Here is a 6,853-nt window from a genome sequence, read left to right as displayed (position 1 = left end):
ATGGCGAAACCCCATTTCTACCGAAAATACAAAGATTAGCCTGGCATGGAGGTGCATGCCTGTAGTCTCAGCTACTTGGGAGATTGAGGCACTAGAATCGCTTGAACCTGGGAGATGGAGGTTGCATTAAGCCAAGATCACACCATTGCACTCCAGCCTGGGTAATAATGTAAGACTCTGTCTCAAAAAAAAAATAAATAAGTAAAATAAAAGCGTTTAATGACTTACGATATTTTTGACTTATAGTGGGTTAATTTGGATGTAGCCCCATCGTAAGTCAAGAAGCATCTGTAGTTGAGTGTGACCAATGGAGGAACCAAGGAGAGGTTGGAGGGAGAGAAGAGAGTGAGCTTCTCTGGCTGCCTTCCTTTGGCTGTGGGTTGGCAGTGTCTGCATTCATTTTTGTATTGCCACAGGTGGGGTCTCTTTCTGAAAGCAGCAGCTTTCTCTCCAGGTTCCGAAAGCCCACATCCTTCTCTCATCCCTTCAAACCTAGAAGTGTGATAGCTTCCAGCTGTTGCTCATCCCTGGGTGCTTGATCAACCCTGGGGCCTGCTACACTCTGTGAATGGTCCTTTCATTAAATTAGCCTCACTTTAATCCTTTGGAATGCATTATCTCTCTCCCCTACCAGGTCCCTGACTGAGTAAGTGAACTTGTATAAGTTCTCTGGCCATCACAGTGGGAGGGTACACAATGGTGAGCGAAAACAGCTGTAGGTCTTACCTGTGTAGGGCTGCCACACCAGTGGGGGAGCCAGATGTTAATCAAGCTAGTAAAGAGAACGGGCACCATGGCTCACACCTGTAATCCCAGCACTTTGGGAGGCTGAAGTGGAAGGATCACTTGAGGCTAGGAGTTCCAGACCAGCCTGGCCGCATAGTGGGACCTCATCTCTACTAAAAATAAAAAAAAAATTAGCCGAGTGTGGTGGCACGCACCTGTAGTTCCAGCTACTTGGGAGGCTGAGGTGGGAGGATCACTTAAGCCTGGGAGATGAGGCTATAGTGAGCGCCGATTGTGCTACTGCACTTTAGCCTGGGTGACAGAGCAAGACTCTGTCTCAAAAAAGATTATTTTAAAAAAGTAAAGAAGTCCATAATTTTAAACGATGATAGGTGGCATGGAGAAACCCTGCTAGATCAGAGAAGTAACATTCAACCAGGGGCTTGGAGGTTAACGAGGACGAGAAGAACACATGAGAAAACAACAGGGCTGAAGCTCCATGGAAGGAGGATGGCACGTTCCGGAAGCCAGAAGACCGTTAAGTCTGAGGCACTTATCAGCAAGAATGATTTTGACACAAGTGGCAGAAAACCTAACTCAAAAATGTTTAAACAATAGGGGATTTATTGTCACATATAGTGAGAAGGGAGACAAATGTAATGTCATTAACGACCCAGGTTCTGTCCATCCTTCAGTTCTCCCAAGCTCAGCATATGGACTCCTGTCCTCACGGTCACAGGATGGCTGTAGTCACTCCAGGCATTGTGTCCACCGTGCCAATGACCAGAAACGAAAGAAACGGGCAGATCACGCAGTCAGGAGATCAAGACCACCCTGGCTAACACGGTGAAACCCCCTCTCTACTAAAAATATAAAAAATTAGCTGGGCGTGGTGGTAGGCGCCTGTAGTCCCAGCTACTTGGGAGGCTGAGGCAGAAGAATCACTTGAACCTGGGAGGCAGAGGTTGCAGTGAGCCGAGATTGTGCCACTGCATTCCAGCCTGGGTGACAGAGTGAGACTCTGTATCCAAAAAAAAAAAAAGAAGAAGAAAGAAAAAAAGAAAAGAATTTGCTTATGGCTGGAGGACAGTGAGTTGGAGCACCCAAGGGGGATGGAAGAGACAGGGCAGAGCAGGTGAGCGTTGCAGGCCTTGAGAAAGATACCAGAGTTGGTGCTAAGGCCCATGGAAGGTCACTGAAGGCTGGTGATATGAAGGAAAATGACATGATCCTATTTACATCTTAAGAAGTCTGCTCTTCGGGGTGATAAGTGGATGGGCAAGGAGGAAGGAGAGAAAGTTATGAGGCCATCACAGTAAGAAGATGAGAGATGGGAGGTGGCTGAAACCAGGATGGGACAGTAGGGTGGAGAGAAGGCCATCTTGGGCATGATTCCCTGAAGACAGAACTGCCAGGATTTGCTGGGATTGGTTGGGAGGGGAGAGGATGATGGAAGAGCCAAGGGTGGTGCTGAAGAACCTGGTTTGGGAAACTGGGTTGAAGGTTGGGCCGTTTGCAGAGAAGGGGAAGACAAGTGAGGGTGGGAGGTGGGGGGAGTAGTTTTGGGGAGAAGTTAACATTCCGATTGAGCTGTCATGGGGTAGTTGGGTATGTGGTATGTGAGCCTGGAGAGGGCAGAGCTGAGGGCATGAAATTGGAGTCATTAGTAATCACTCAGGATGAGAATACAGACAAAGATGCAAAGAGACTGGGCATGGTGGCTCACACCTGTAATCCCAGCACTGTAGAAGGCTAGGCAGGTGGATCACTTGAGATCAGCAGTTGGAAACCAGCCTGGCCAACATGGTGAAACCTTGTCTCCACTAAAAATACAAAAAATAGCTGGGCGTGGTGGCGTGCGCCTGTAATCCCAGCTACTCGGGAGGCTGAGGCAGGAGAATCACTTGAACCTGGGAGGCGGAGGTTGCAGTGAGCTGAGACTGTGCCACTGCACTCCAGCCTGGGTCACAGAGTGAGACTCTGTCGAAAGAAAGAGAGAAAGAGAGGGAGGGAGGGAGGGATACAAAGAGCCCAGGCACAAGCCCCAAGGGAATTCAACATTTACATGGTGGGCAGCAAGTGGCAGAGAGGCAGGAGCAGCAGCCATTGGGGCAGGAGGTTAACTGGGAGATGTTGGTGTCATGGAAGCCAAGGAGAGCCATTCTTATGAGAGAGTGGTTGGCTGTGTCAGATGCTCCCACCAGGCCAAGTGAGTTAAAGACAGAAAAGTCTGCTGGATTGGGCAATGGAGTTTATTGGAAAGAATAGCAGCAGTGAACAGGTTGAGGGAGGCCAGGCCACTGGGCAGCATCACATCAGCTGTGAAGAGCTAGGCCTGTGCTGGGTGAGTAGTCCTAGCCCTTCCTTCCCTGCCAAGCACATCTCCCGGTGCCCAGCCATGAAATTAACCTGGTGACATTTCCAGCCCCCCAGCCCTTCCATCCCCATGTACCCCAACACCTCCTTCCCTGTCATCTCACTTCCTCAGGTTGTCACAAAGTCTTTTTGATACAAAGAAAAATTTCTGAATTTCCATTTCAGACACTGGGTTTCAAGCAGAAAATAATTATTCTGCCCCTACCTAGCTGACTGCCTGTTGCTAGGTGCCGAAAGGTACGAGAAAATGAGAAAGATATGGCAACAGCCATGAGGCAGATGAAACCAGTGGTAACTAGAGCTGGATTCAGTACCCAGAGGGCAGAGAAAAGGCCTCCAAAGAACATGGAGATCAAGTTACTTGCTAAAATGTACATCATTTACTTTTGTCCCTTTTCACCAACACGGCTAATCCCTTCACCTCTACACTTAATCCCACCGCTCCAGGGCCCCTCTCACTGCCCCGCCCTGCTCTTCCGACTGGGCTTGCACTGCTTCCTCCTTCCCATGTCTCCTGGAAGAATCAGGTCCTTCCTGGACCCACTGCCTGCTCCAGCTCCCCCTTCCTCCTTTCTCAGCCAGACTCAGTTCATTCCCCCCACACCAAGAGGAGCTTCTGCCCCTTGCCCCAAAGTTGCTGTGACAAAAGTCCCCAAAGGCCAGGTCTGGGAGATGCCTGAGCCTCTGCTGACCTCTGTGCATATGGCCCACCAGTGGCCACTCTCTTTCTGGAAATGTTCCTTCATGGGCTTCTGGGACTCTCTTTCCCTGTCTTCCCCTCTTTCTCAGGCTCCCCTTCTCCTGTCCAATGCTGGACAATGCCCAGGGCTCAAACTCCAGCCTTCTCTCTCACTGTGCACCTTTTCCCTCAACTTCATGCATCCTTGAAGCTTTGCCTCCCTCCTGGAGGCTGATTCCCAAAACTGATAGTCCACACTGGGCTCCTTTAAGCTCCAGTCCAACACACCCATCTTCCTCTCTACATCCTCTGCCAGGTCCAGCCCAGCTCTCTCTTCTGAGCTCTAGAACCTGATGGCCAGCCATCTCAGACATCAACAACATATCCCAAATGAAATTCTTGGTTTGTTCTTTTTTCATGTCGTTATCCTCTTTAATTCAAATTCCTAATCTTTCTTCTGCAAATTTGTTCTTGACTGGTGTCTCCTATTTTGGGAGACACTTAGCAGTCCCGTAGAATCTCTGCCTTCTCTTGCAACATCTCCTGGAAAGGTCTGTTGATCTGACCTCCTAACCAACTCCGTCATCATGATCAATGGCTCAGTCCAAGCCATCATCTTTTGCTTGGTCACTGCAGATACTTGCTAACTTTCTTCCCAATAATCCAACTGCCACAGAGCAGCCAGAGTAGCCTTTTGTTTTGTTTTGTTTGTTTTGTTTTGTTTGAGACGGAGTCTTGCTCTGTCGCCTAGGCTGGAGTGCAGTAGTGCGATCTTGGCTCACTGAAACCTCTGCCTCCCAGGTTCAAGTGATTCTCCTGCCTCAGCCTCCTGAGTAGCTGGAATTATAGGCGTGTGCCACCACACCTGGCTAATTTTTGTAATTTTAGTAGAGATGGGGTTTGACCATGTTGGTCAGGCTGGTCTCGAACTCCTGACCTCAGGTGATCCACCCGCCTCAGCCTCCCAAAGGGCTGGGATTACAGGGATGAGCCACAGCACCCGACCCATAAGCAAATTCTTCTAGTCCTACGGTGCACCAAGTTAATTCCTCTCACAGCTTTGGCTCCCATTGCTCCTCAGACCTGGAAAGCACTTTCCCACTACCCTCTTCTCAGACTTTTGGGCTCGGCTTAAATGTTTCCCAAGGGAGACCCTCCCCAACCACCTGTCTAAATTGGGGCTCCTACCCCATGCTCTCCCTCACATTCTGTTTGCTTCCTCCACGACCTTTGCAATCACTTATTTGGCAACTGCCTTTTCGTCTGTTTTAGGGGACTCTCCGCTAATAAACTGTAAGCTCCTTGGAGACTGTTTCTTCAGAGACCATTTCTACCCTGCCTGCTCTTGTATCCCTGGCACCTAGCACACATTTGTTGAGTGAAGAATAAGGCTGTATTGACATTCTCTATCTTACATGGTCTTGACAACCCCATTTTACAGAAAGGGAAGCTGAGATGTCCCAAGACCAAGTAGTGTGGGGAGGGCCCAATACAGTGCCTGACTGACAGGGATGTGGCTCAAACCCACATCTCTTGACCCTGCCTCCAAGATTTCAGGATTGAGTGCACCAATGGCCTGCCCCTGTGGAGCGCAACAATACCATGTGATCTCCCGGGAGAGGAGGTAGCTAGAAAAACACAGATTGTGTAAAAAAGTAGTGCTATGGGAGACCCAAGGTTAGATTACCAAAAGGGAAATTGGGTGTGGGAGTTAGGTGCTTGGGGAAGTGATCTGACATGAAACAGAGATTTCAAGGGTTCTAACCCTAACAGACATTGCAGAATAAAACAAAACAAAGTGACCATTATTTTGTAACAGAAAGAAAGACATCTCAATGAAACAGAATAGAAAGCCCAGATGCAGATCCCTAGAATGTCTAATGCTATTACTTATGAGAGCAGAGGCACTGCAAATGAATGGGGGCAGGCAGGGAATGAAATGATTTGTCACTTAGGCTGGAAAATTATTTTATCTATTTCAGAAACAAAAAGCAATTATTTTATCTCTCTTTATACCAACCACCAACATCCATGCCCTGTGATGTATTTAATTTTTTTCTATTTTTTTTGTCTTCTTTACTTTTTAATTGACGTCATCTTTTCAGTAAGTGTCAGGAGATTATTATTTTTTTTTTTTTTAGACAGAGCTTCACTCTTGTTGCCCCCACTGGAGTGCAATGGCATGATCTTGGCTCACTGCAACCCCCACCTCCTGGGTTCAAGTGGTTCTCCTGCCTCAGCCTCCCAAGTAGCTGGGATTACAAGCACCCGCCACCATACCTGGCTTTTAATTTTTTTGTATTTTTAGTAGAGACAGGGTTTCACCATGTTGGCCAGGCTGGTCTTGAACTCCTGACTTCAGGTGATCTGCCTACCTCAGCTTCCCAAAGTGCTGGGATTACAGGCATGAGCCACCATATCCGGCCGTGTCAGGTGATTTAAATGCAAAAAACAAAATAAAACAAAACAAAAAAACCATAGTAATAACTAGAAAAAATTGGAAATGATTCATTATCCAAACTGTGGTCGAGGAAGGCTATTGTAGCATTTACATCAATACAGAGAACTGTGGTGGAAAATACAAATATAATTGACTATAAGAAATGTAAAGCTTCTGTGTGTTGGAAATTCTCATAAATAAAACATTCACAGAGGCAGTAAGAATTTTCATAATGAAACGTTGGAGCGATAAAAGGCTGTAAGAGCCCATTTACGAAAGATGAAGTTCAAAAGGCAAATTCAGTTGAAAATGTTGAACTTACTCATAATAAAATAAATGTAAATTTGAATGCAGGGATACCACTTTTGGCCCATCGAATGAGTACTTTACAAAGCAAGAGTTCACAGAGCTCATTCAGTCCTGGTGGCGTGGGCCCTCTCATACACAGCTGGCGGGATTGTGAAGTGGCAAAACCTTTCTACAAGGCAATTTGTTTAAGATGTGCGAAGAGCCTCAAAAAGGTTCATACTGTTTGACTCAGTAATTCCATTTGCAGGAAGCTCATCCTAAGAAGTGATCTAAAGCAATGCCCAAAGATTTCTGCAGAAAGATGTGCACAGTGGCTTTAGGTA

Source organism: Trachypithecus francoisi, unplaced genomic scaffold (assembly GCF_009764315.1).
Source record: "Trachypithecus francoisi isolate TF-2019V2 unplaced genomic scaffold, Tfra_2.0 Lachesis_group21, whole genome shotgun sequence".
Lineage (NCBI taxonomy): Eukaryota > Metazoa > Chordata > Mammalia > Primates > Cercopithecidae > Trachypithecus > Trachypithecus francoisi.
Note: the sequence above shows the minus strand (reverse complement) of the source record.